The 22,482-nt window shown below is 53.1% G+C and overlaps 1 protein-coding gene across 2 annotated transcripts in view; it reads right to left on the bottom strand.

Annotated features, from left to right (window-relative positions):
- The window catches only part of CLIP2 (CAP-Gly domain containing linker protein 2), an 82,740-nt gene extending 60,488 nt beyond the window's left edge, over positions 1-22,252 (bottom strand). For both annotated transcript variants that reach the window (XM_066382419.1, XM_066382420.1), the window contains exon 1: positions 21,947-22,252. The gene's annotated coding sequence lies outside the window, so the exon portion shown is untranslated. The remainder of the gene's footprint in view (positions 1-21,946) is intronic.
- Between the last annotated feature and the right edge of the window lie 230 nt (positions 22,253-22,482).

The raw sequence follows: 22,482 nt of genomic DNA, 5'->3' as shown, positions 1-22,482 counted from the left end.
CCAGCTCTTGGGCTCACCCTCCCAAGACCTGCCCAGGCCACCCGGTGTGGGATATACACACACAGAGGCCTACACATCTCACCAGGTGGGATTCACATGCCCTCTGCTGGCCCTTCCACCGTTCTAGCTCGTTGCCTTTACAACTAAATACAGAATGGTATGATGTATATGATGTATAGGGAACTAGTTAATGTTTGACAAAGGGGACTCCTGAGAGAGGGAGCCACCAGTCTCCAAGGTAATCAAATCAGTTCAGGGTACCAGATGCCAGCAAGATAGGGCCGGCTGCAGGGAGACTGGAGGACAGGCATAAAGGACAGGCCACCATCCCCTGGCTCCCTCACCCCGTCCTGTGTGCACACCCTGTCTTGCATCAAATGTCGACGGAGGGCGCACCAAGGGCTAGGCCCTGTCCTGCCTGAGAGCCGCAGGCCTCTGCCTTGGGAGTGCACTGTCCAGTGGGGAGAGGGAATGCAAAGCACCACGAAACAAATGGAGGTTCAGGGTGAAGGCTTTACGCACTCAGGACCTTGAGAACAGGGAAATCAATGCTCTCTGGCACTCCACTCTGACACAGTCAGGGATGTCACATCCTCTGCCCATGCAGCCATATTCTTACCCCACCCTTCTAGAGAATCCTTTTCTCCACTCTTGATCCACATGAGTTATGTGGTGACCCCTGGTGTACACACATGACCCAGTTCCGGTCAGAGCCCCCGTGTTTAGCTGAGGGGGAAATCACATGACCCAAGAAACACTGGGGCCTGAACTCTGGCTGGAACCTTTTGGAAGAGGTGCTTTCTCTCCTCGCTCTGGAGCTGCCTGGGGATGGGGTGGATGCCAGGACCTGCAGGGTCATCCCAGGTACCACATGGGAGAGCTGCCAGGAACAACGCTAACACAGAAAGCGGAGCTAAGTCACTGGATCTGGAGGGCTTGGATCCAGCTGAGCCTGAAGATGGCCACAAATCCTCATATACACACGCACCGTTTTCTCTTTTTGCCTAAACCTATTTAAGGGACACTGTTGCTTGCCATCAAAAATATTCTGACTAACATAAGAGCCAACTGACAATCCACATGGCAGGAATACGCAGTGCCCTCAGAGTGGCTCTCAGGCCAGCAAGATAAGCCAGCAGCACTATTACCTGTCCTGGGTGGATCAGCCGTGGGAAGAATCAGCTCCTCACATGGGCTGCCAGCCATAAGAACCGAGAAGAATGAGCTCCCCCAAGGTACACGGTGGTGACACCTACATGCCCAGATGAGCTGACGGGAGAATGGGACATGCTTGCCGACCCTGAGCCGGCCCTGGAGCCTGCAAGTCCAACACTACGATCCCCTGATACACAACTCTGAACCCGGGAATGCAGGCCAGAGCATGAGGCTGCTCCCTTGCTCACCGGGATCTGGCCCTCCAGGAGCCTGCTCACTGGGGAACTGCCCCACGGTTTGTGCACGTCTCTTCCTGTGAGCCTGATTAGGCTACGCTGGCATCTCCAAGCCTGAGAGGGACTCACTGAACTAGCAAGGGCATGTGAGGGTGGTGTCTGGTGACAGCAAATGGGTGGCCACTCAGAGTTGCCAAACAAGCTTCTTGCTCCTGTGGGTTAGCTGGGGGACCCTCTGACCTAGGAAATCTTGATGCGGAGCCCCACATACCTCAGGCAGAGGAGAGTGTGTTGCTGAGACTGAAATGAGGTACAAGGTCACCCTCCCCATGCCCATGGCCCCTCTCTGCCCAAGACCCTCCCAGAGGAAAAGAGCTACAAATCACATATCTAATAAAGGACTTGTATTCAGAACACAAAAAGAACTCTTACGACTCACTGATAAGAAGACAACCTAATGAAAAATGAACAAAAGATTTGAATGTCATTTCACCAACCAATGAAGATATGCAAACAGCAATAACCACATGAAAAAATGCCCAACATCATTAGCCATTAGGTAATGAGGATCAAAACCTCAAAGAGATGCCACTTCACACCAACTGGAAAGGCTAAAAGCAGGAAAACTGATAATACCAAGTGCTGATGATGATGTACAGCAACTAGAACATCCATATTGTTGGTGGAAATAAAAATCAGTACAAAGACTTTGGAAAACAGTTTGGCAGCTTCTTAAAAAGTTAAATACATACCTATCATATGACCCAACCACCCAAGGTAAATAAAAACATATATCCATACAAAGATTTGTAAAAATAAAAATAATAATAATGTTCATAGCAGCTTTATTCATAATAGCCAAGAAGTGGTTAAAACCCAATTGTGCATCGTCTGGTGAATGCACAAAGATTACATCTATACAACAGTACAGCACTCAGCAATAATAAGAAACTCCTGACATATTCAATAATATGGGCGAAACTCAGAATGCATTATACTAAGTGAAAACACCAGACTCAAAAGGATACATATTCAGCCTGACCTGTGGTGGCGCAGTGGATAAAGCGTCAACCTGGAAACGCTGAGGTTGCCAGTTCAAAACCCTGGGCTTACCTGGTCAAGGCACATATGGGAGTTGATGCTTCCTGCTCCTCCCCCCTTCTCTCTCTCTCTTCCCTCTCTATAATGAATAAATAAAATCTTAAAAAAAAAAAATTTCTAAAAAAAAAAAAAGGATACATATTTATAATTCTATTTAAATAAAACTTCAAAACTACAGATAGGAAGTCTAATGGTGGGAGCGGGGACTGATTCTGAAAACAGGCATAAGAAAACTTCCTGGGTGGAAGAAATGTTCTAAGACTGGACTGTGGTAATGGCCATGCAATTGTCTGTTTAAGCTAAAAGTCATCACACTGTATGCTAAAAATGGGTAAGTTTTTTGTTGTTTTTTTACAGGGACAGAGAGAGAGTCAAAGAGAGGGATAGACAGGGACAGAGAGACAGGAACGGAGAGAGATGAGAAGCATCAATCATCAGTTTTTCATTGCATGTTGCACACCTTAGTTGTTCATTGATTGCTTTCTCATATGTGCCTTGACCGTGGGCCTTCAGCAGACCGAGTGACCCCTTGCTCGAGCCAGCAACCTTGGGTCCGAGCTGGTGAGCTCTTTGCTCAAACCAGATGAGTCCGTGCTCAAGCTGGCGACCTCGGGGTCTCGAACCTGGGTCCTCCGCATCCCAGTCTGACGCTCTATCCACTGTGCCACCGCCTGGTCAGGAAAGATGGGTAAGTTTTATGTTATGTAAATTCAATCTCAACTTTAAAGTAATTTTATTTTAATTAAATGTAATTATTTAATTATAAATTATTTTTTAAAAATCCTTGAAGGTTCTCCATAGATGTTAGTACAATGGGCTTCAAGGCCCTCCTCACCTCTTTCCTCCACCATTATTGACCCTCCCTCACCAATTTCACTGAAGACACTGGCCTCCAGCTGCTCCTGGATCACACTAAACAAGTTCCAGCCTCAGGGCCTTTGTACATGCTATTCCCTCTATTTGGAATGCTTTTCCTTCAAATACCCAGGTATACTAGATGTCTTTCAAGTATCTGTTCATCCCCTTCAAGTATATGCTTTAAGTATCTGCTCCAATATCCTCTTCTAAGATGACAACCCCTACCCAGTCCTCCCTACCCTGACCCTGTTTTGTTTTTCTCCACTGCACAAGGACAGGGATTTCGGTCTGTTTGCTATAGTATCCTTAGTTTTGACAAGGGTGCCTACATTTTTTAAAAAAAATGTATTTATTGATTTTAGAGAGAGAGAAGAAGGAAGAAAGAAAAACATCTGTTCCTAGATATGCCCTAACCAGGGATTGAACCCTGAAACTTCTATCAGGATAACACTTGAGTCACCAATGGAGCTATCCAACCAGAGCAATAACTCACTATTGAATAAATGAATTATGCCTGCTCATGGCAGGGAGAGGTCTAGAAGGTCCCCTTCATCTCTGCAGGGCCCAGTACTTAGGACTGTGGGGCTTGTGGTGATCAGCCCAGCTGGCCGGCTGATACAATATATTTCATATAACCAGCCTGACCTCCCCACTAGCCAGCATGCCCTTGGAGACAGGGAACAGGTGTTATAACCATGTCCCTGCAATGGAGGCTGCCCAGTCTTCTTGCTGATGACCACTCGTCTGACACTTTCCCACTGCCCAGACTGCCTGTGCCTTTTCTCCCACCTGCTTTACTTCACCTACTCCAAAACCTATGAGGGCACCTAGCTAATGCTTCCCCTTCCTCCAAGAAGTCTCCCAGGATTTTGGCCCACAGAGACCTTAGGACACACACAGAGAGAATACTGTTCTCATATATCTTCATCTTGCCTTCTGAGAGCTCACAGGCAACCCCAGGTAGGGCCACAGACTCTTTCTGAGAACCCAACCCCAGCACAATGTCTGGCACAGAGCCCGCAGTCCAGAAACTTGAGGAAACACACATGCTGTGACCCAGAGGACAAATCCCCATGGACACTCCTTCCACGAGAGGCTTCCGGAGGCTCTCCTCATTGCCCTTCTGTCCTCTGGCCCCGATGATCCCACTAATCTCCAGTATGAAGAATCTACTACATACCAGGTCTTATAGGAATGTGGCCTCATTAGTCCTCACCGGCCCTGATGAGGCAGTGTCCATAGTGACAGAGCCTCTGAAGCTCGGAAAGTTCAGAGACTCGCCCAAAGTCACATGCAGCTCAGTGGCTGAGGCCAGCCCCCAGTCTGGCCCTCCGCTGCCTCCTACACCACCAGGCCCAGGCCTGGAATAACATTTGTGAGACCCCTGGCCTCTGGAGAAAGCGTCCACGTGCCTTGTGCCTCACTGACAAAGGAGACCAGAGAGCTGGTGGGGCAAGAGAACTGAGGCAGCACTGACTCAGTCCCAGCACCATGCTGAGGGTGCGCGGAGGGCCGGGAGGGGAGGCAGGCAGCCCACCCCCGTTGCTCCCCACCTCCACTGGGGCCTCCAGAGCTAGGGGAGCATGGGAGGGAGGAGGGGAGAGGAGAAGGGTGAACAGGAAGAGGGGGAGGAGGCTTTGGGCAAACTGGCCTTTGTGAGTCAGCCCTGATCCTGGAGTAGAGGAAGAGAAAGGGTTTCTTGGAAAAAGCTGGACATGGTGGTAAACTGGCCTCTGGCCACACTGCAACTGGTGGGGGAGGTCCGGGAAGGAGTCTATGTAAGCCTGTGAGGGTCTAACCCTCAGCCCCAGAGTGGCTGTGGGAGCTTGGCCCCGCGCCTCAGTTTTATCACCTGTAAAATGGGGTAAAAGGACGCAGCCCACAGGGTCTCTCCGCGCCTGGCAGACAGGAGCTGCTGGGAAGAGCAGCTGTGGCTACTCTCAGGTCTCTATTATGATGCTCTCCGAAGGCCCGGGGTACCCACCCCACCTCCCTCAGGGACTCAGGCCCAGACAAGGCGGGCGTGGGAGAGGCTGGAGAGGGAGGGTGGCATTCAGACCAACAGGCCCCCTTTGTGCTGCCCTCAATTGCCATTTACTGAAGACAAACCCGGGCTGCATTTCAGGGTTTCCATTTCAGCCGCCCGGGGGGTGGCACGCAGGAGTTTCAGTGGAGATGAGGACCAGGAACTTTCTGCCAATCGGCAGCCCAGGGCGCAGCCCCGACGGAAGGACAGCCAATGCCAAATAGGGCAGCAGAAAGCCCATCTCCGTGTACCAGCCTGCCCAGAGGGCCGGAGCGGTGGCGCTGGAAGGGGGCTCCCAGGCCAGCCGCTGCTGGGGAACCAGGCCATGGCTCACCCCCTGGGCTTCCTGCCAGGAGGGCGGTGCTTTGGCAGGACCCTGCTGCTGGCTGCGGCAGCACGGCCCAGGCCTCACAGATGCTCACCCCCTGACAGTGGCAGCTCTCCCTGAGCCACTCCTCCCCCCCTTCAAGGGTCCTGGCAGTCAGGGTGCCCCTGCTCCATGCCCCTCTCCTGAGCCTGCAACCAGAATGCAGGGATGTGTAGTGTCCAGAGGTAAACCTACAGCATGGGCCCTGCCCAGTGGTCGACAGCCCTAAGGGCCAGGCCACAACACATCATCGGGGAGGGTGGGGTGTTGGCTCCTTAACAGGGATCTGGGCAGGGGGGCCACTGGGGACAAAGTGAGGCACAGACCACACTCTGCCAGGTCAACCAGACAACCGAGGATTTAGTGGCTGAAATGTGTGTGGAGCGGTGGGATTCAGAGACCGGAAAGGACAGTGATGACGAGGGGGGTCCGGCCAGTGCTGGCCACCAGGCCAACGCCACCCGAACTAAAGGTGAGCCCTCCCACAGGTGTGGCACGGGCTCCCCTAGTCCTGCCCCACAGGGCACCCCAATGCTCACAACTACTTCCAGGCATCAGGCCCAGGAGGTGAGGAGCAACGAGGAGCACTGATGAGCGACTGAACAGATGAGATGTGCGGGCCAGCAAAGCCGCTCCTGGGAGCCGAGGAGAGTGGTGGGGGCGGGGAGGGTGCTGTGGTAGACACGGGACACAACAGTGAGGTCTGAACTGCGGCACGGGCAGAGGCTGGAGAGGACAGAGAGGGGATAGATGCTGGGTAGCATTTGGTGGCAAACAGCAAGGGTTTAGGGGGCACCCCGGGTTTGAGCAGGCGGTGGAATCTCTGATTGGGAGGGACCCACAGGGAGAGACCGACAGGAGGGACCCGGGAGAAAGAAGGCAGGGGCGGGAAGCAGGAGCTCAGTTTGGGACGGCTAGGTGTGAGGTGACTAGGAGAGCCTGGGGGTGCGGTGGGGGTGTGGAACGGGAGGCAGAGCGCTGGGCTGTGGCCCTTGGGAGAGTCACTGCGGAAGGAGGAGCACGGGCCTGGGCACCACCAGCATGGAAGGTGAGAGGCTGGAGAGGAAGAAGAAAGGCACCACAGGCTGTGGGCCTGAGGGCACCCCAACAACACCAGGGCATGAATGGGACAGCTTTCAGGGAGAGGATGCCCGGCTGGAGAGCCGCTGGGCCTCCCGGTCTTCAGGGAAATGCAAGTCCAAGCCACAGGGAGCTCCCATTTCCTACCCAATCAGATGGGCAAAAAGTCAAAAAGCCAGGTAATGCCAAGTACTAGAAAGGCTACAGAGCAGGAGCTGGTGGGTGGGGGTGGGCACAGCCTCGGGGAACCCTGCAGGGGCAGAAGACCAAGCCAGGAACCTCGGCAGGCCGCGCCCCCTGGGGGGGCACCCACAGGGTGCTTATCGCAGCCCTCCACGCAACAACCAGGAAACGTGGTCTGGGGGTGGGACCAGGGCTGGGCAGGGTAACTAGGACTTCATTTCTATTTATAAGATTTGTTTAAGTACTGCAGTATGTACATGGGAGTTCATTGTACCCTCTCTATTCCTTTATTTGAATGCCTAAAGTATTTCATAATCACTTTTTAAACAACAAAGAAATGACAGAGCCCTGGCTACGTAACTCAGTTGACAAGGCACCAACCCGGCGCACCAGAGTTTGTGGGTTCCAACCCCGGTCAGGGCACAGGTGAAAAGCAATCAATGAGTATACAACTAAATGGAATAACTAAGTGTAAGGAGTTGATGCTGCTGCTTCTCTCTTCCTCTTTCTTCCTGTCTCAAATCAATGGAAAAATTTAAAATAAAAAGACTTCTTAAAAATATCAGTAAAGACAGACAGAAAGGGAGAGCAAACAGTTCGGAGAGTAAATCTCCACAGGTGCTGGCCACCAGGCCAAGGCTACCCAAACTGAAGGTGAGCCCTTACTGGGCATGAGCCTTATTTGGGCATGGCCTGGCCTCCCCTCATCCTGCCCCATCGGCCACCATCTCACTCATGCCTACACCAGAAACCCAATGCTAACCCAACCCCCAGATCCAGCAGGGACCTAATGATGGGTGTGACCACCATACCCACACGCCTGCTCCCAGCTGGCACCTACTGCCTGTCCCATCCAGCATGGAAGGGAGGTTTGTTTCGGCTGCATTTGACCGAGGCTCAGGAAACTGCACCAGTGGTAACGCTAGAATCCCCAAGCACAAGCAGAGAGCAGGGCAGAGCTGGGACAGGCTCCCTTGAGTCTTGCCAGCTTGAGGCAGAAGCCAAAGCTCCAAGCCTCATGCCAGCTGCCCCTCCGGCCTGGGAAAGCCAGGAAGATGGGGCCTGTCTGCCTGTGCCCCTGTCCCAACACGCACCTTCTGCTCTCACTGAGTCAGCGAGGCCCTGTGGGAAGCTGCAGCCAGCCTGGGCTATGCAAACTCAGCACACCTGCCAGCCAGGGGCAGGAGACAGGGGGTGCCAGAATGGGATGGTGATAGATCCTTCTTGGGGTCCAAGTCACCCTGAGAGTACCAAGGGGCCTGGCAGCCATCTAGAACCAGTGTGGAGAAAGGACCCTCCCAAGTCTCAGAGCAGAGCTGGGGCTGGAACCCAGGTTCCACCGGCCGATGTGGCTTCAAGAATGGGGAGGGCGCATGACGCTGGAAAGATGGGCCAGAGCAGAGCGCGCTGTGCCAGCAGCGTGGACGGGGGTGCAGGGGCACTCGTGGAGCTGAGCGAGGAAGGACAGACCAACTCCAGAGCCCCAGGAGACTCCTATCTTCTCTGGCATCTGTGACTGGGAGACAAGCAGGACCTGAGCCCGGAGCTGGGTTCCAGTCCCACACACTCACCATTCTCACAGCCTCCGAGCTCACGGCTACAGTTCCCATTCTGTAAAGTCAGCATCTTCCCTGTCCTGCCAACAGCCTGGGGCAACTGCAGAGCCCTGGGAATGGCCCGTCTTGCCTGAGCTGGACACATGGGACTTGATCATCTTCCCTCAGGTTTGGAAGAATCCTGTGTCCCAGCAAAGAAGAAAGGGGATCAAGCTGTGTCAGGCCTAGGGAGGGGAAGGAATGTCAATATACTTCCTTGCCTTATGCAGGCACATGAGCGCGTGTGCACACAGACGCGCACGCACACACACATGCACACACAAACACGCACGCACAGTTGGCATGCTCAGAACCAGGGCACAGTCATGGCCCCAGAGCTGGTTCCTGGCTGTGTGGCCACCGCTGTCCTGCCAATCAGACAACCGGAGCCCTCCTGCCACCGGGCAGGCATCAGCCTGGCTCTGTCAGATGGGGTCTCCCACCAGGCCTAGGGAGAAGGGCTTGGGAACAACACAGCTCAAGCTGCCCTCTGACCCACCTTTATTCCCATTTCAAAGAACGAGAAACTGAGGCCCAGAGCAGCCTCACCCAAGGTCACAGAGCAACTGAACAGCACATTGAGATTCAACTGCCCAAATGAAGAAAACCTGTGCTGGGCAAGAGGCTTTCTGGGATCAGACAGCGCCAGAGGCCCAGGGAGAAAAGGGGCCTGCTGAGAGGACCCCAAAATCAGGACAGAAAGGAGGGAAGAGACTCCAGTGTCCTGCCTCCCAGGCCAGGATAGTGACCCTGTCGTCGTTCACGACTGCCTCTTCCACTTCTGATCTCAGTGGCAGCTCCACCACCCAACACATCCAGACCAGGTGGCTGCAGGAAAGCCACCCCATCTCCGGGGTTCTTCTCCCCAACCCAGCCTGCACAAGCAACTAAAAATTACCCCTGAGCAAAGGACAGTCTTTACAACAAGTGGAGCTGGGTCAACTGGATAGCCAGAGAGGAGAAATACGATCCCCCTCCTGCGGTTGGCAGAATAATGCCCCCCAATAACGGCCAAAACACGTTTGTTCACAGGTTACAGATGAAGGTCGCTAGTAAGATGACTTGGAGATGGGAAGATTATCCTGTATGATACAGGCAGGCCCAATGTAACCACAAGGGTCCTTCTAGGTGGAAGAGGGAGGCGGGAACGAAAGAGTCAGAGATGGCGTGTGCAAAGGACTAAGTCCAACACTGCTAGCTTTGAAGACGGAGGCAGGGGGCACCAGCCAAGGAGTGCGGGCAGTCTCTAGAAGCTGGAAAAGGCGAAGAAAGAGAATCTTCCCCAGAGCCTCCAGGAGGAGTGCTGACAACCCAGTAACCTGGTGAGATCCATTTCAGACGTCTGACCTCCAGGACCGTAAGATAATACATTTGTGTTGTTTTCAACTACTAGGTGTGTGGTCATTTGTCATAGCAGCAAAAGGAAATAAATTTACTTCACACACAAAAATCAATTCCTCATGGGCAGCAGATCTAAATGTGAAAGGTGAAACAACACTGTCCTGAGAAGAAGGCATGAAAGACTGTTGTAACGTTGAGGTCGGCGAAGATTTCTTACACAGGACACAGGGAGTGCTAAAGATAACGGAAAGATGGGTAAACTGGACAAGATTAAGAGTAAGAGCTTCTGTGCATCACACGATACCACTGAAAGAGAGAGGGGTGGGCGGGCCACAGAGAGAGAGAAGACATTGGCAATTCCTATATTCTGCAAAGGACTCATATTCAGAATATAAAAAGAACTGACAAGTCGAGTTACATCAGCAAAAGACCTGAACAAGCACTTCACAAAAAAGGGTATTCAAAAGACCAGTAAACATGTGGAAAGGTGTTCACTTTTTTTTTATATATATATGTTAATTTTTTAAATTTTTTTACAGAGACAGAGAGAATCAGAGAGAGGGATAGACAGGGACAGACAGACAGGAACGGAGAGATGAGAAGTATCAATCATTAGTTTTTTGTTGCGCATTGCGACACCTTAGTTGTTCACTGATTGCTTTCTCATATGTGCCTTGACTGCGGGCCTTCAGCAGACCGAGTAACCCCTTGCTCAAGCCAGCGACCTTGGGTCCAAGCTGGTGAGCTTTTGCTCAAGCCAGATGAGCCCACACTCAAGCTGGCAACCTTGGGGTCTCGTACCTGGGCCCTTCCGCATCCCAGTCCGATGCTCTATCCACTGTGCCACCGCCTGGTCAGGCGAAAGGTGTTCACTTTTATTGGCCATCAGAGTAATACCATACACCCCAAGAATGTATGAAATGAAACAGACTGACCATACACGTGCTGATGAAGAAATGGATTATCCAAAATGCTCACATGCTCCTAGGAGGAGTGGAAGTCGGTACCAGCAATGGAAATCAGCTTGGCATCACACACCAAAGCTGGACAGACCTAACCCTGAGACCCAGCAACTCCACAGCCAGGGTTTCCCACAACAGCAATGTGCAGGAATGTACGTTCTTTTCCTAATACTCCCAACTGAAAATAACTCAAATATCTACCCTCATAGAACAACTAAATAAGTTGTCACTTTAGTCAGGTGTGTAAATAAATTCACACGACAGAGTAAAATACAGCAGTGAGAATGACTGCACTGCAACCACAGGTAACAATGTGCATGAATACTGCGATTATCATCTCCCGTGAAAAAAAGCCAGAAATGAAAGAGTGCATGCAGTATGATTGCACGCTTCCATTTAAAATGAAGTTCAGCCTGACCTGTGGTGGCGCAGAGGATAAAGTGTCGACCTGGAAATGCTGAGGTCGCCAGTTCAAAACCCTGGGCTTGCCTGGTCAAGGCACATATGGGAGTTGATGCTTCCAGCTCCTCCCCCCTTCTCTCTCTCTGTCTCTCCTCTCTGTCTCTCACTCTCCTCTCTAAAAAATGAATAAATAAATTTTTAAAAAATTTAAAAAAAATAAATAAATAAAATGAAGTTCAATTACTAAAATTAAGAATAGGAAGTTTTTTGCCCTGGCCGCATAGCTCGGTTGGTTAAAGCATCTTCCCAAAGCGCAGAGGTTGCCAGTTCGATCCCTGGCCAGCGCACACACAGGAACAGATCAATGTTTCTGAAATCTCTCTCTCCCTCTCTACCTTTCTTTCTCTCTAAAATCAATAAAATGAACATTAAAAAAGAACAGAAAGTTTAAAAATTTTTAGAGTCGGGACACTTTTTTTTTTTTTTACAGAGACAGAGAGTGAGTCAGAGAGAGGGATAGACAGGGACAGACAAACAGGAACGGAGAGAGATGAGAAGCATCAATCATTAGTTTTTCATTGCGTGTTGCAACACCTTAGTTGTTCATTAATTGCTTTCTCATATGTGCCTTGACCGCGGGCCTTCAGCAGACCAAGTAACCCCTTGCTGGAGCCAGTGACCTTGGGTTCAAGCTGGTGGGCTTTTGCTCAAACCAGATGAGCCCGCGCTCAAGCTGGCGACCACAGGGTCTCAAACGTAGGTCCTCTGCATCCTAGTCCGACACTCTATCTACTGTGCCACCGCCTGGTCAGGCAAGAGTCGGGACACATTTTGAGCTTGTAATATATTGTATTAAAGTATCTTCTGTTAAAATGAAGTTCAAGGGCAGGTGATACATATTTACTGATGATGTTAAAAATCAGGGAATGGGTCGCACTTGGGGCAGGTACATGACTAGAAGTGAAAATAAGAGGGGTTTCTGGGAGCAGGTTCTGGTTCTGGATTTGGGTGCGATTTCATGGTCGTTTCACTTAGAGAAAATTCACTTATGGCACGTGCAGTCTTCTTTTTGGATGTTGTACTTCAGTAAAAAGTTTTTTCAAACTTCCTGGGAAGGAGTGTAGGAAGTTGAGGTGGTCCCTGCAGCTCTGGAACCTCCCCACCCATCAGACTGCCCCAGCTGGTGGCACCTAACCCTATGGACCTACCTGTCTGCCTTCCCAGTCTGTGAGCTCCCTGTGGGAAGGCCCAAGCCCTCTGGCCTTCGGGTGCCAGGGTTGGCACACACAGTGCTGCTGTGCTCACCGAACAATCGTCCTGGGCACCAACCTTCCCTAAAGAAGAGGTTGCCAGTTCGATCCCTGGCCAGCGCACACACAGGAACAGATCAATGTTTCTGAAATCTCTCTCTCCCTCCTTCCCTAAAGAAGGTTGGTGAGGCCTGACCAGGTGGTAGCGCAGTGGACAGAGCGTTGGACTGGGATGCGGAGGACCCAGGTTCGAGACCCCAAGGTCACCAGCTTGAGCACGGGCTCATCTGGTTTGAGCAAAAAAGCTCACCAGCTTGAACCCAAGGTCACTAGCTTGAGCAAGGGGTTACTCGGTCTGTTGAAGGTCCGTGGTCAAGGCACATATGAGAAAGCAATCAATGTATAACTAAGGTGTCGCAACGAAAAACTGATAATTGATGCTTCTCATCTCTCCCTTCCTGTCTGTCTGTCCCTATCTATCCCTTTTTCTGACTCTCTCTCTGTCCCTGTAAAAAAAAAAAAAAAAAAAAAAAAAAAGGTTAGTGAGTCAGAACCTGGCTTCTCCTCACACCTGAGCATCCCCCTGCAGGAGGTGGGCTGAAGCTGAGCCCACTAAGGTCCAGGCTTGGCCCTTCTGTGGCATGACCCAGCCAGAGAGACAAACCAGAAGGGATGAGCCAGGCAGGGGGCCAAGGGCACCATCTACAGCTCATCGGGCAACCCAAAGCTGCTGGAGGGCGGAGGAGGGAAAGATGGAGAACAGACAGAACCTGGTGGGCCTAGCAGTGAGGTCAGTCACTAACGAGCGTTCAAAGTCATATTTTTTTACTGCTTCCAGAAAGGCAACCTTTGCCCTTCACTACCCCTAGACACCAAATTCTGTCAGAATGCCACCCACACCCATACAGGCTGTCACATCTCCAGGCCTTTTTACACACACTGTTCCCTCTGCCTAGAATGCCCTTCCTCTCGGCCTCTGGCAACCCCCCTCAGCTGTCACTGAGAGCGGCTTAAGAGGGCACGTTGTCTGCAAATCCTGTTCACTCCTGGGCTCTCGGTACCTAGGACAGCGCCTAGCACACACAGGAGCTCAAACTGCTTAATAAATAACGCGAAAGAATGAAAATGCCCTTCTCTGCCACTCTTATCTTCCCCACATTCAGCTGGAGGCCCGCGGCAGCTTGTTCACGCCCGTGGCTGCACTCACTGGCTGGCTTGGAAGACAGAAAGGAGAAGTTCCAAGTTCTGCAGGACCTGCACCCTGCAGGAATGCCCGTGCCGAGCGCATCTGATGTATGCAGCACACAGTGGGTGCTCACTGCTGGGGGCCCAAGGAGCAAAGAGGCAAGCAAGGGCCCCCGCCACTGGAGGGGACTAAGCAGAGACCAAGGCCTGTTCTTGGAGCAAGTTTCTGCTCCAGTTGGCACAGATGCCATGAAAAACTCTCCCAAACTTATGCAAATATTATTACTGTGAGAAAACATTTGCAGAAACCTGCTGAGAACCCTTCCCCTCCCAGGTCTAGCCCACCAGAGGGGGAGGACGATCCCCTGTCCACAACTCTCTCTGTCACAGGACTTCCATTCTTCACTACGCTTGACTCTGAACTTGTGTGGGTGCACTCAGAGTGGGGGGCTCAGGGTGGGACGAGACAGCACCCTCCACTGAGCTGCTCCGGCCTAAGGAGCCACAGATCCGCAATACTTGTTCCGCCCCAGGCACTAGTCTAAGCGCCTTGTAAAGTGAACCCATGTGCCTTCACAACAGTCCTGTGAAGGAGATGCTACTGTGAGCCCCGATTTAACTAGTAGGGAAACCGAGGCCCAGAGGGGGTCAAGCCACGTGCCCAGTGTGACGCAGCTGATGAACGGCAGCAGCGTCGTCGGAACTCGGGCCCCCTGGCCGCGGGGCCCGCACGCTTCACCACTTCTCTTTATTTCCTCAGAACCAAGACGAACTGGCCTTCAGGTACTGGGTCAAGGGGACAAGGGCAGAGATTTAGGCAAGAGGTTAGCAGGGCACCCCACGGGCCTCAGTGCCAAGGCCATAGTCTGCAGCACATCTGCCCGTTGACCCAGCCCTCTCCTGCCCTGGCCTTGTTTCCTGGGCCCCTGTCCCCACCTTAGCACCCTGCATTTCAGCATCCCTAAATTTCTCCGTGTTCCCTAAGACACCCTACCCCATCGCTTGTTCTTCCGGGAACGCCTTCACCCTTCTTCTATCACTTAGCCCGCTCCTGGGCTGAGGTGGGCACCCCCAGAGCTCTCCACGCAGTCCTGTGTCGTGGCCCCCCACGCCTCCTCGCAAGGTGGGGACCCTCGCGTCAGGGGCCAGTCTGGCTCCTAGCGCACCGAGTCTCATCAATCCCTACAGCTCATTAGACACTTGGGAGGGCTGGCTGCAAGCCCCAGCCCCAGCCCCACCGCAGCTGCTGGCCGGGACCCTCCGGAAGGAGGGTTAGAAGGATCAGAAGGCGGCTGCCATCCTCCCTCCCTCCCCCTGCATTCCGGGTGTCTGTCTGTCCCAGGACCACACTATACGGCTCCTCCCTGGAAGTGCTACCCCTCACTGCGCTTGCTGTTTTATATACAGCATGGGCTTACACAAGTCAGTATGACAACACAGAGCCACTCCAAACTCCCGTTTCCCACTCGGATCCAGCTGCTAGGAAGCTCACAGTCAGATCACCTCCAATAATAGAGGACACAGAAGTCTCTTTGGCACAACAAAAATTTGATTTTTGGTACCCAGGGTTTCCTCTTGCCCCAACTGTCCCTCTCAATAGACTGCATTTATCTTTTTCTTTTTAAATATAATTTAAAAAAATTTTTTCTATTGATTTGATAGAGAGGAAGGGGGGGAAGGGAGACAGAAAGAGAGAAGCATCAACTCGTTGTTCCCTTAGTTGCTCCATTTAGTTGTATACTCATTGATTGCCTCTTGTGTGTGCCCTGACAGGGGATCGAACCTGTGACCTTGACATACTGGAATGACACTCTATCCACTGAACCACCCAGCCAGGGCTGCAGTTATCTTTGCAAATCACCTCAAGTCCTGTCTGGAATCAGACAAAGAACACACGTGACCCTTTCGATGTCTTCCCTCCTCTGTTCCCTGTTCGCTGTCCCCTGAGCCCAGTACAACCACTGCAAGAAGCTAAACGTGAGCTGAGTGACAGAAGCTACAAACGAATTCATGAAGAGAACAGTCAACATTAGGAAAGAACTTTGAGCAGAATCAGGATACAAGGTAGCCAAAAATCTAAAGACTCGGCCAAAATGCCTCTTCTTCCCTCATCACAGGGTCCCACAGTTAGACACCGACTTCACACTTTACTTGGAAGACTAGTGGGCTCCTCACTGAACACCCCAGCCAGACTCTAAGCCAGGGGTCCCCAAACTTTTTACACAGGGGGCCAGTTCACTGTCCCTCAGACCATTGAAGGGCCGGACTATAAAAAAATCTATGAACAAATCCCTATGCACACTGCACATATTTTAAAGTAAAAAAACAAAAGGGGAACAAATACAATATTTAAAATAAAGAACAAGTAAATTTAAATCAACAAACTGACCAGTATTTCAATGGGAACTATGGGCCTGCTTTTGGCTAATGAGATGGTCAATGTCTGGTTCCATATTTGTCACTGCTAGCCGTAACAAGTGATATGACACTCTTCTGGAGACCTGCCACATGCGTCCCACATCACCGAAAGTAGTACTGTACGTGTGCAACGCCGCACTTTGCGATGCTGCCACATACAGTGCTCCTCTCACTGACCACCAATGAAAGAGGTGCCCCTTCCAGAAGTGTGGCGGGGGCCCGATAAATGGCCTCAGGGGGCCGCATGCGGCCCGCGGGCCCTAGTTTGGGGACCCCTGCTCTAAGCTCTCTGCTGCCCAGACTCCTTCATTTTTCTCCCTTGGTGCCATCAGAAAGGCCCTCTGTAACCTCCCAGGTCCATCCACCCTCCAAGAGGCAGCCCGGCCCTAGTCCTCCAGGGAGCCCCAGACCCTCCCAGCCTCCCCGTGCCCCGCCTACCTAACACTTAGAATGACTTGCAAGCACGCCAGGGCTTTTTTCTTTTTAACCAAATGGGTCAACATTTAACAGTCAGATTTCATTCGTTCGTGTATTTGGAGCCACTTTTTGTTTTTAATTTATTTTTTTTTTATTTTTTTTTTATTTTTTTTATTTATTCATTTTAGAAAGGAGAGAGAGAGACAGAGAGAGAGGAGAGAGAGACAGGGGGGAGGAGCTGGAAGCATCAACTCCCATATGTGCCTTGACCAGGCAAGCCCAGGGTTTTGAACCGGCGACCTCAGCATTTCCAGGTCGACGCTTTATCCACTGTGCCACCACAGGTCAGGCTTGTTTGTTTTTGTTTTTAATTTATTTTTATTTTTGGAGCCACTTTTAACTACTATTTAACATGAGTAAATGCATGAATAGGCATTTAACAAAGGCAATACTTAATTAGTAGCCTTTACCAATATTTTTCCAACAAGCACTCTGTAACTCCTTTCTCTGTCTCACAGACCTAAATTGTGTTACTCTGAGAAATAAAACTTCATCTATGAATGTCTGACTGGGAGCTCAATATTTTGCCATTTAAGAATAAGATCAGCTATAAGAATATTTCTTCTTCTGACTAGTTCTGAACACAGCTGTTAAATTTGGTAAAAATAATCATAACCATCAAGGCAAGACGGCTCTTAACATCTTGGTGTATAGGCAGGCATCACTGCCCGGGTGCTGAGGCGTCTGCTCTACCCTGGCCTTCAAGTGTTTCTCAAAGGTGCTGATCTTGTTTACATTGTCAGGAAGGGTGCCGACAGCCTCCCAATTCAGTGAAAGCTTCTCAAAGGCAGGGTCCAGAACTGAAGTGCGTGATGCTCCCTGCACCCTGAGAGGCTGGTTTCTGTACAGCCACATGGTGGGGAGCAGGGACCAGGGCAGCTCAGGGAGGACCTGGGGCCGAGCAGGGGCAGGTCAGCCCTGAGCACTCAGGGGGCTGCCTCCTTAGGGAAGGGACGTTGGAAAACCAGGCACTCCTTGTGGGCCTGAAGTTCCACCCTCTTTGGCAAAGGGGCCAAAAGGGCAAAGCAGGAAGTGGAAGAGGAGTGGGTGTCTTTCTGGCTGCAGCTGGAGTCAGAAGTAAGATTCCAGGATGGAGCAAGGGCTGCTCAGGGAAGACGGAAGCTAGTAAGCGGACTAGGCCCCACATCTACGCCTTGTTAATAAATACCACCTGCCAGCTTCTGCTTTCTATTCAGAAGGGAACCAGTTCATTCTCCCTTTGAAGCACTTCTGAAAACATGAGCTTTGTATTACTGCTTTTGTGTACTGACCCCGGCAGTGCAGCCAGAGAAGGGAGTGATGGGACACGGGAGGTCCCATGCTGGCCATGGGAATCCCAGTCTCCAGGTACTAAAGGGAGGGGCCTTCTCAGCGCTGAAGACAGCACTGGGGAGACCCATGGGTATAGCCCTCGCCATCCTGTCCTGCCCCGGGGATCAGAACACTCATTTCTCCTGACAAATCATGATACCAAGTGGTGGAGACCCACACTTTGTGTCTGAGGCATCTTGGTGACCTGGCCATGGGTCTGTCTCTCCCGTCATCCCAAGAGCTCTTGAGGACAGTGATGCCCCCTTTGGCTGTCCTCCCCCAGAACACAGCCACACGTCATCGATGCAGCCGACACTGTGCCAGCTGTGCCCAGCACTGTCTCCCCACTCCCAGCATCAGAGACCATGTGTGCTGCACCCCACCAGCTGAGTGGAAGGGTGGGTACCCTCACCCAGGCCTGGTCAATCAGTTTCTCTGGGGAGTTCTCCTGGGAGGTCCTGTAGCCTCGAGCTGAACCCACTATTCGGGGCAGCCATGCAACAACTCAGAAAGAGTCAGCCTACAGGGAGAGAAGGGGCAGATGCACCAGGAGAGGAGGAGAAAATGAAACCACACTCCAGAGAGGAAAGCCAGAGGAGGAGCTACGTGCCAGCTTCCCGCGAGCTGCGGGAGCCAGGTCACCTGCAAGTGTTTGCTACACAAGTTCCCTTTCCCTCCTCTTAACTCTCCTTTCACTTAACCTAACTGGAGGAGGTTTTGTCCCTGGCAACAATATTACCCCAGAGACATGGTCAGAGCCTGCCCCCCTTTCCACTCAAGAGCAGGCCCACTCATCAAGCCACGCCCACTACTCATTCAGAAGGCGAGGCAGGTCTGGGTAGAGCCAGCACCACAGAGCCGTGCTGGGAAGGCAGGGCATGGCCAGCTGGGTCCTGGGAGCCCGAGAGCATTTGGACTTTGTACTTCAGTGAATGGGGTGGGGGTGTCTGAGGCCGGCATGCCCAACATTGTGCTTTAGGGAAATGAACATGGTAGTGGGTTCAAAGGCATTTAGGAAGGGGGCATGTCTCCTAGGTACACAGTAGGTGCCTAACAAATGCATGGAAGACAAAGAGGAAGACCTCTCTATGCCTTGAGTTCCTCATCTCCAAAACATAGGGAGTGTTATTAAGATATCCACAAATTCACATATGAACTTAAGGAGCTGAAAACAGTAGCTGGCATACAGTAAGCACCTACACAGAGACTGATGTTCTCCCCAAGAATGCCTGGGCAGGAGCCATGGTCTGAATGCTTGTGTCACACACCCCAAAATCCATATGCTGAAGCCTAATGCCCCATGTAATAATGGTGTAGGAGGCAGGACCTTTGAGAGGTGATTAAGTCATGAGGATGGAGCCCTTATGAATGGGATTAGTGCCCTTATGAAAGAGACCCCCATAGAGCTCCCTAGCGCCTTCCACCTTAAGAAGATACAAGGAGATGTCCACAGCATGGAAGAGGGCCATCGCCCTCCTACCATACTGGCAGCTGGATCTCAGACTTCCAGCCTCCAGAACTGTGAGAAATAAATTTCTGTTGTTTGTAAGTCTGTAGTATTTTGCTAAAACAGCCCAAAGACAGCAGGGAAGCAACAGGGTGAAGAATGCAGCTCCCCTCCTCTGGGCACAGAAGCAGAGGTAAGATAGATGGCACCAAGAGGGCAAGGTCAATCTTTAGGGTGGCAGAGCCAGGGAGGAAAGGCCAGAAGGGAACTGTCCCCTACATTGTGGATCAGAGTGGAGGGAACGGCTAGGACTGTGGGGACTGTGGTCTTCTCATAGCCAAAGGAGGTGGACCAGAGTAAAGAAGGGATGCTAGAGTGAGGCAGATGACAGGGCCTGGGCAGGGCTAACAGGCAGGGCTGTCTGATGGTGGACAAACCGATCAGGAGGTTATGAGCCGTGTGTGTGTGTGTGTGTGTGTGTGTGTGTGTGTGTGTGTGTAGGGTGTAGAGCCACCAAGCACAGCTGCAGTAAAAAACATTGGGTATTTGTTCCATCAAGTGAACATACTTCACACACCTCCATTCACTCAATTCTCTCAATAACCCTAACAAGTAAATACCATAAGTATCTGCATTTTTGTAGATGGAAAAATTGAGGCGGAGAGAGGTATAATGAGTTGTCTCAGGTCACACAGCTAGCAGGTGGCAAAGCTGGGATTTGAATCCAGGCTGTCAGGGTCCATTATCTGAAATCTTAGCCACCAAAGGGTACCGAAGATGCTAGAAAGGGACTGGTGCCCAAGGGTGAATCCCCAAGTTGGGATTTCAGGCTTTGGGTGCAGAATTCTAGGCACCGCCTTCCTAGGCCGCTGGGTGGACCTGGGAGCTTGCAGGTGCAACTTGTAAGCCTTAAGTTCCCTGCAGGCTCCCTCTGCCAGACCTTTCTGCCTCTGAAATGCCTCTCCATCTCTGCTCCCCTCCACCTGTCACAGAGCCTGCACCCCGCCATCATCTGTGGTCCAGGCTATGCAGATGCAACGCATCCCGGCTCATGGCTCAAGGAGGAGGGCATCTGAGGGGCCCCACCTGGGAAAGCAGAAAGGTCTGGCAGAGGGAGCCAGGAGAAAGGACAAAACACTGCCTTCCCTCTGCAGAACTCCCCTGCCTTAAACCGCATGCCCCATCACCTATGCTTCACTGCTCCTCTAACCCAGCAGCTACCAGGCCTCCTGCCCTCTTCTTTGAATACACGCCCTGCCCATGATATTTCCCTGCCTGAAGCCCTTCCGGCATTCTGCCAGCAAACTTCTGCACTGGGCTCCATCAAGCTTCCTGTCCATCCCATCCTCCAGGTCTCTTTCCTCTGTGCCCCCAGCTCCCCCACCACTGCACTGAGCCATGGGCTGTGCTCCGTGGAGACAGTGATTCCCCAGTCCTGTGTACCTGCCAGCCCCTGGCAGTGCTGGGCCAGGTGACAGCAGCTGGATGAATGAAGGGCTCATTGTTTACTTTACAACTGGTGGGGAATGTGTCCCACACATGAGGAGGCCGGCCCCACGTGGTGCCCCCTACACCCTTCTCCTCTCCCTCCGCCAGCAGCAGGAGGCCAGCCCAACCCCACTAGCCTCCCTGGGCATCTTACCAGGGTGAGGGCAGCCAGCAACCCTCATATGGACTCCCATTTTTCACCCAGAAGAGAGACGTAGGACCTCAGAGATTGGGGGTGTGTGTGACCCTGCCACACGGGTGCCCCTCTGCCCACATCCCCAGGGTGGGGGTAAAGCTGGGGCCTGCGTGGCAGTGCCCCATGAGCACCCGCCCCACCCAGGCCCCGCCTGAAGGGCCCAAACGGGCGGGTCCTGGAGGCCCTGCGAAGCATCCTTGTCGTCCGCGGCCCCTCCCCGTGGGGAGGGCAGAAAATCTGCTGCCTCACCAGCCACCAGCGCCAGCTTGAGGGGGGGGGACACCCCCTGCGGGAAGCTGCCCCACCTCAATCTCCCCTTAACCCCCTCCACCATGTACTTCAACCAAGTTTTGCAAAGGGCATTGGCCAGGCGACTTCAGCCTAAAGGGCTCCGTGTCCTCCCAGACACCGGATCTGGAGAAGGGAGCTAGGGAGCCGCGCCCACCAGGCTGTGCCCCTCGGGCCTGTGCACCCAGAGCCCCCGCGGCGCGCGTCCAGCGGCCTCACGCTGCCCTTGCGAGAGGGGACGCACGACTCCCCCAGCAGATGTGCCGAACACCGTCTGTGGGAGGGAGAGCCGAGGGTGCTGACGATGCCCTCACCGCCGGGACACGCAGCCCAGGAAGCGCCTCCCAACGCCAGCAGCACCCCCTCCTCGCTTGCCGGCGTGGGGAAGTTGGGGTGCATCCCAGGACCGGCTCCGCTCACGCCCACCCGCCGGTCCCGACCCCGCGGCCTCTCCCACGCCCGACAATGTCCCCGGGCCGGCCCGCTTCAGCCCAGACTGGGGCCACCGCCGCCTCCCGAATCCCTCGGTCCTTTGTTGCCGGGCAAGCCCCCTCCTTCGGGGTCCCCTCGCTGCTCCTACCTTTGCCCCCGAAGCATCGGGCTGAGCGGCGGCGACCCGGCGCCGACCTCCTTCGCTGCGGGCCCTGCCGCCGCGGGGGGAGAGGATGCTGCGGCCGCTCCCCGCTCCTGGTCGCCCCACCCCCGGCAGAGCCTCTGCTGGCGCCGGGACACCGTGCTCGCACTCCGGTCCCGGGCCTCGCGCCGCGTGTGCAGCGGGCGGGCGGCAGGAAAGCAGGAGGAGCTGACCTAGGCAGCCCCGCCGCCGCCTACGCGCCCCGCGGCGGAGCCCAGCCAGCCGAGCCGAGCGGAGCGAGCGGCCCGGCTCCAGGAGGGAACAAAAGGGGCTGGCGCTGGGACCAGCGCCGGAGGGCGGGGCCTGGCGCGGCGGGGGCGGGGACGCGGGCGCACGGCCTCGCGGTTCTCTGGCCAAGGAGCCGAGCCGCCCGTGGGCGGGCGGGCAGAAAACGCGGTGGAACCTCGTTTTCCGCCAGCTGCCGTCAGCTGGGGGTGTCCGGGATGCGCCAGTACCCACTTCGGCGCTGGGCACCTATTGGT

The sequence above is a fragment of the Saccopteryx leptura genome, chromosome 4 (assembly GCF_036850995.1).
Source record: "Saccopteryx leptura isolate mSacLep1 chromosome 4, mSacLep1_pri_phased_curated, whole genome shotgun sequence".
Taxonomy (NCBI): domain Eukaryota; kingdom Metazoa; phylum Chordata; class Mammalia; order Chiroptera; family Emballonuridae; genus Saccopteryx; species Saccopteryx leptura.
The sequence above is the reverse complement of the archived record's forward strand: the minus strand, read 5'-3'. Positions and strand labels throughout refer to the sequence as shown.